General features: G+C 39.3%; 1 long non-coding RNA gene across 1 annotated transcript in view; it reads right to left on the reverse strand.

The window, feature by feature from the left end:
• Positions 1 to 5,744, reverse strand: part of LOC116575291 — a 322,876-nt gene extending 317,132 nt beyond the window's left edge. Inside the window, exon 1 of the long non-coding RNA XR_004279684.1 lies at positions 5,689 to 5,744. This is a non-coding gene — a long non-coding RNA (uncharacterized LOC116575291). The remainder of the gene's footprint in view (positions 1 to 5,688) is intronic.
• Between the last annotated feature and the right edge of the window lie 256 nt (positions 5,745 to 6,000).

The raw sequence follows: 6,000 nt of genomic DNA on the forward strand, positions 1-6,000 counted from the left end.
TGTCTTCGTACTTTCTGAGTTTCTAAGTCAAGCCATATTCTGTGCCAGGTACTGAGTATCATTTTTTACAAACAGATAAAACTCTTCCCTTAGACTACAGAGTCTAGTGAGAACACACTACCGACCAAGCACTCCAAGAAAGAGTTGTGTAGGCTCCTAGCTCTGAAATAGAACATTGGAATGGATATTTACTTAGAAGGATCCGGGAAAGGTGCGAAAATTTAAGCTCTGACCTAAAAAAAGAAGGTATGCATATCAAGGTGTGGAGGAAAAAAGTTTCAAAAACAAGACGCATCTTGGCCTCAACTTGTTGGAAAACTACATAAAGTACATTTGGCTAGAATCTACCCATGCAGAGCCTCATGGAGAACACTCTGGCACTGAACCAAAGGAAAGAGCCAAGGGCAGAAGTAGAGAAGCTTATTAAGATGCAAACCCAAGTCTGGATAAGAGGAGTCAGCTTGAACTAGGGTGGGTATAATGGAGATGAAGGAAATCGCATAGATTCAAGAATAGGTATGTAGGTACAACCAAACCTTGATAGAATAAATAGTGGGATTAAGACAGAAGAATCAAGAGGGACTTCTTGATTTCTGCATTCAGTTGAGGAGTCTGTGATGCCACTGACTGCAGCCCCAGTTGCATTCCCCAACTGAAGACTGAGGAATAAAAAGAAATCAAAGGTTCAGATTCAGGGATATTCTGTTTGAGGTGCTCGGTAATTTACTCTAGAAGAAGTGACAAACTTACAACTGGAGATGTGAAATGGGCAACTCTGAAAAAAGGCCCAGGTTAAGACTGATTTTTAGAAATCTATGTTTTTAAGTCTTAAAATAGATGGGATCATCTCATAAGAGGGTGTACAGAGAAGAGAGGAGACCAGCTTTTGAGCTCTCATGAATGGCAACATTAACAATTTCTTCCCCTCTTTGTCAGGTATATTAACTTCCATTGCCTCTATCACAAGTTGTTTCTTTAACCGTACCTGTGGATATAACCAAATAAACCAAACATTGTTTTTATTTCAATTCTATTAACTCAGTTTCATAATAACTAGGATATTTGTGTAGAGAAGATTACTTTTGCATTATATAATGTAACCAAGAAATGTTTATCTTAAATATTTTCATAGCATTTATTGAGAACTTACTTTTGCACTACATACTATGCTGTTTTTCATTAGTTTTTCACAATCTTATCAGGAACATAATTGCTATTATCCTTAGTATGCAGATAAAGAAATTGAAAGAGATTAAGAAACGCTACCTTATGATTGCACAGCTAGTATGAGAGCAACTGGAATTAAACAGATGAATGATAACTCCAGAATCCTATCTGAACATTGAGCTAAATCACCTCTTTTTAACTCTTGCTTTTCAAGGTATTTTCATATACTCCTAAAACTGCTTGGTGAAACAGGAAATACAGGATATAGAATTTAAAACTGTAAGACTCACAAAAGGTAATTTTCCAAGTGCATAGTGTCAGAGCTGAAGAGAATATTTGCCACAGTGTTGTTGTATATCCATACACAACTGGGCCAAGTATAGACAAAAGGTATATCCAAAAAGAACAATGAATGACAACAAAGGTTTCACACTACCCCTTTACTACTAGAAAATTCAAAGGCTTATCTAACTAGTTTAGTGGTATAAACGTTTTCTCATAAACCTAAGGATTTACATATCTCCCTACTTTAAAAAGGACTGCTGTATTCCTGACTTGCAAACAACTCCACTCCCCAACAATGGATGAAATGAAGGAAAGAAGAAAAGGAAGGACAAAAGGAAGGAAAAAGAAAGGCTTGTATTTTGCTTGATTAGAAGATTCATGCACATCCCTTACTTGTAATAACCAACTTCACTTTTATTACAACACACTGTTTCTCAAGGAAACATGAAAAATGGACATTGTTCAATAAAAATCTCTTCAAAAAAGGGTTGTTTGGTCTGTTGAAGGCCAAATAACCTGCTGATGAATGAATTCTTCAGATATGCATTGTTTATTTAGGATTGTGCAGATGGGTGATCTCTTTTGAAATTTTAGCCTCAAACATTATCTTATTCAGTTCCTTAAAAAAAAATTTATTTAACTTAATTTGTAAAAAAAAAAAAAAAAAATCTGTGGGTCAAATTTTACAACATGCCTGGAAACCACTAGAAGCAACAACAGATTGGGAAATCCCTGGTGTAGCTAACAGCCTGAGTCACTCTGTTTTTGCTGTTGTATAGCCATTGCCTTCAAGGTCAGTGATGGATGAGTGATGGAGTCAGCTTAATTCTTTATAAAATCCATGCCTGAAGTGGCAGCCAAGGCCAAAGGGCAAAGTTGGCTGGATCTCTATACCTAGTGTACTGTTCCTACTATTTTCAAGGGCTCTGGGGAGGCCTTTTGATGGGGGGGGCAGAGTATACAGAGTTAATATGAATTCACTCTTTTCCTACTCCTCTACCCAACACACATTGTTGCTCATTTCCACGACAAACTCCTATGTTCTGGTTGCCGTATCAAACATGCCACCCAGGTTCACTGCCAGGACAGAAAAGGTGATTTTGCTTGGCTGAGGCAATATGAACCTATTCATAAAGCCCACGTAACAAATACAGTCTGATTCAACCACTCCATTTCTTCCCAGTCCCATTTACTGAGAAGTGTACTTTGGCTTAAATGTGTATTAACAAGGAAATCTATGTTTGTGGTGACCTGCTCTGAATGAGCCCCATTCTCCCAGAAAGTCTTCTATTATACCAAGGAGGAAAAAAAAGCCTGATGGGTTGGGGAGAGTTATTCATAGAGAAAGATGTGCTGACAGCTCTGAATGAATAGCTTTCCTCCTCTAGGGCTCCAACTGCAGTAGGCCCCCAGGCGAGGGAACGTACTCACTCACCAGAATCCCAAAACGGCAGTCACATCCAACCAAATCCTGGAAGTGATTAGAAAAGAGGCCTCTTTCCTGAAAAAGCAGCTTTCAACTTGCTGCATGCAGTATTTTTCTTTTTTTAAGTTGGGGGGGGGGGAGAAAAAGATGAAGTTTTCAGACCAAGTTTCAGTAGGCCTGATTTCTCTGTCCACAATGGCTTCCTGCGTTTGGTGTGTGATGAGCCTAACGGGGCTGCCATGTTGAAATAGTTATGAACTACTCAAGAGCCTATAATAAATTGAGATTCCATGTTATCAAGTTGTTGTTTATCACAGCAACAAAGCAGAAGGGTGGAGGCTACAGACATCATTAAGGATCATTTCCTTGGATGGGGAGAAGTCCTGGGTTCAAGTTCCATTTATTGTCAATAAATCTGGGTGACACATGACAATGTACTAAGATTATCTAAATCTTATTTCAAGGGAGAACACAGATGGCTTCTTGAATCTAAGCAGCTGGCTTTCATTTATTTTATCATTTTATGTTTTAAAGAACATGTAAGACAAAAATAAACTTGAATGCTTTAGGGTGGTAAAATCTTTCCTGTCCTCCATAGGCCTCTGCCACTTCCTTTTGGATTTCAACCCACCCCACTCATACATTAAAACAAATTCCTACTGAGCATCTCCTATGTGTCAGGTACTAGCTGGGCACTGGGCATTCAGCCATAACCCTCCCCGCCCTCAAAGAAAGAGAGACAGAGAGAGAGGGACAAAATCTCTTCTCTAATGGAGCTCACATTCCTGTAAGGGGCAGGGTCAGACAATAATAGGTAAGCAGGTAATGCACAAGATAGCTTAAGTGTTATGGTGGGAAAAGAACAGGGTGAAGGCGAGAAACAAGGTTGCAATTTCAGATAGGGGTTCTTGTGAGAAACTGACAAACACGCAGTCACCCCTTCCATAAGAAGCCTCAAACCCCCCATCAGTCCTAACATCAGAAAAAACTTAAAGCAAAGCCTCTTCTTGCAGGTCACAAGGATTTTCATCTCCTGTCTGTCTACTCATATGGCAGATAATAAGATTAAAGCTCCCCCAGTATCCAAGAATTTAGCAGGAAAGACATTTCTATTGGCAGAGGATGGGAGGAAGAAAGGCCAAGGTTTGTTCTGTTTTGATCTGTTATTCATCCTTGGGTTTTAATGTACTAATGAATCCTCTCTTTTGAAACGAGGTTTTCTTGTGGAGAACTCAGATATAGAATAAGCATGCTCCTATAGAAATGCTGAATTACACCTGAAACTAATAGAACACTATGGTAACTGGAATTAGAATAGAAAGTTAAAAAAAAAAAACTTTAAAAATAAACTTAAAAATAAAAATAGCATGACCCACTTACTCCCAACTCTCACCTCAATGGCACCCATTTACAGTACACCCTTGAGAGATTCTCAGACTTGCCCCCAAGCTCTGTTCTAGAGTTTGCATAAAGGGTCTCTACAGCCAATTCAACTATAGCCATGTCCAAGTCCCAATCCTGAGTTCTGTCATGTCTGTCATCAGAGCCTCACACTTTGTCCCAGGTATGGTTTGTACTTTCTCTGTTCCCTGAACCAGTAACTCCAGTTCAGCAGGTCCACAGTTTCTGATTTAGCCCTTCCTGGAGATGCTCCTTCAGGTAACCACTCTCTGGGTCCAACTGAGAAAATGGCAACATGTCCCTGCACTGCCTCAGGTCCCTGAGCTCTCAGGGCATATCGGAGGAGGAACCTTGGGCAAAGTACCACACACATCTCCATTCTTCCTGGTGCTCCAAATGAAGCGACATTCATCCTCCTCCAGACATGACAAATAATCACCTCAGATTCTCCTTCCAGGTGTGTGTTTCCCTCTCAGCATTTATCTCTAGACCCCTCCAACACACGAACTGGGGAGTGAGAGAATTCCACAGAAAGATCTTGGAAATAAGAATTCACCCAGAAAAAAAAGTAAGGCTTTCAGAAAATATTTCCATTTGTATCAAAAGTACTAAAAACAAAGAGGCAGGTTTTAGCAGGTAGGTTTACCAACTGATTCCAGACAAGCAGGGAATCCGAGTGTAATGGACTAGAGCAGATGGTCGCTTTCTATCGTTAAGATGGAAACAGTGAATGGATTGCACAGAGAGGAGAGGTTATCCAGAGAGCCAACCAGATAATCGAGGGTCCACTGCAGAGTAGTGCTAATGATCAGGTGCCTCTGTGTGTGGCTCTTATATTTATGCTTGTGTTTTATTAGGCTTGTCCTCGAAATACTATTGACTTCTTCCTATTTGGGCTTTGGATGGGACTAACCTCTCCCAAGTAGAGGTGGTATCCTGAAGACAGGTACACCAGAGGAAAATGGGCTTGAGAGCCAGGTATGAACTGGAATCCCTTCCCTGCTACTTATTATCTGTATGGCCCCCGGACAAGTCACCTTGCCCTTCTGAGCCTCAGCTTCACCCTTTACAAAAGAGGAATAATAGTGTCACCTTGCAGAAAAGACCTATGAAGTCCCTAGCACATTAAAGGAAGCTATTATGTAAAACCAGAACTGTTTATAAGAACAGTGGTCATCATTAAAATATACATAATTATTTATATCTCTTAAATATAAGAGATAAACATCTAAAATATACATTTAAAATATCATTTTTAGAAATATCTTAAATATATCTTAGAAATATCCTAAAATATACATTTTAGAACAAAATGAATGCCAATATGTTGCCATTCATTAATATTCACTAGACCCAAACAGTCATTCTCTGCTCAGTGAAGCACAGCTATCCCCCCAGGCCAGACTCACATTTTCTTAACTTGGAGTTGAAAAATCACCAAGGCATGTTCACACCTCTGGTAGGTCTCCAAGTATCAGAGAAATTGGGATTCTAGTACACAAAGGAAGGAATTTCATTTAAGATTATGAGTTTTAAGAAGACATTTCAAACTTTTTATCTTTTCCTCAGCAATGTATTCTTCTCTCCTCTACAGTTTTTAGGCCAACCACTAATACATCATTTCGATTCCTTCAGAATTTTCTTTCCCTCACCTAAAACTGTATTCTACACTTTTACAAAGGATACATTAAATGCTTACCTTATCCAAAACTCAGAGCTCT

This window comes from Mustela erminea, chromosome 16 (genome assembly GCF_009829155.1).
Source record: "Mustela erminea isolate mMusErm1 chromosome 16, mMusErm1.Pri, whole genome shotgun sequence".
NCBI classification, from domain to species: Eukaryota; Metazoa; Chordata; class Mammalia; order Carnivora; family Mustelidae; genus Mustela; species Mustela erminea.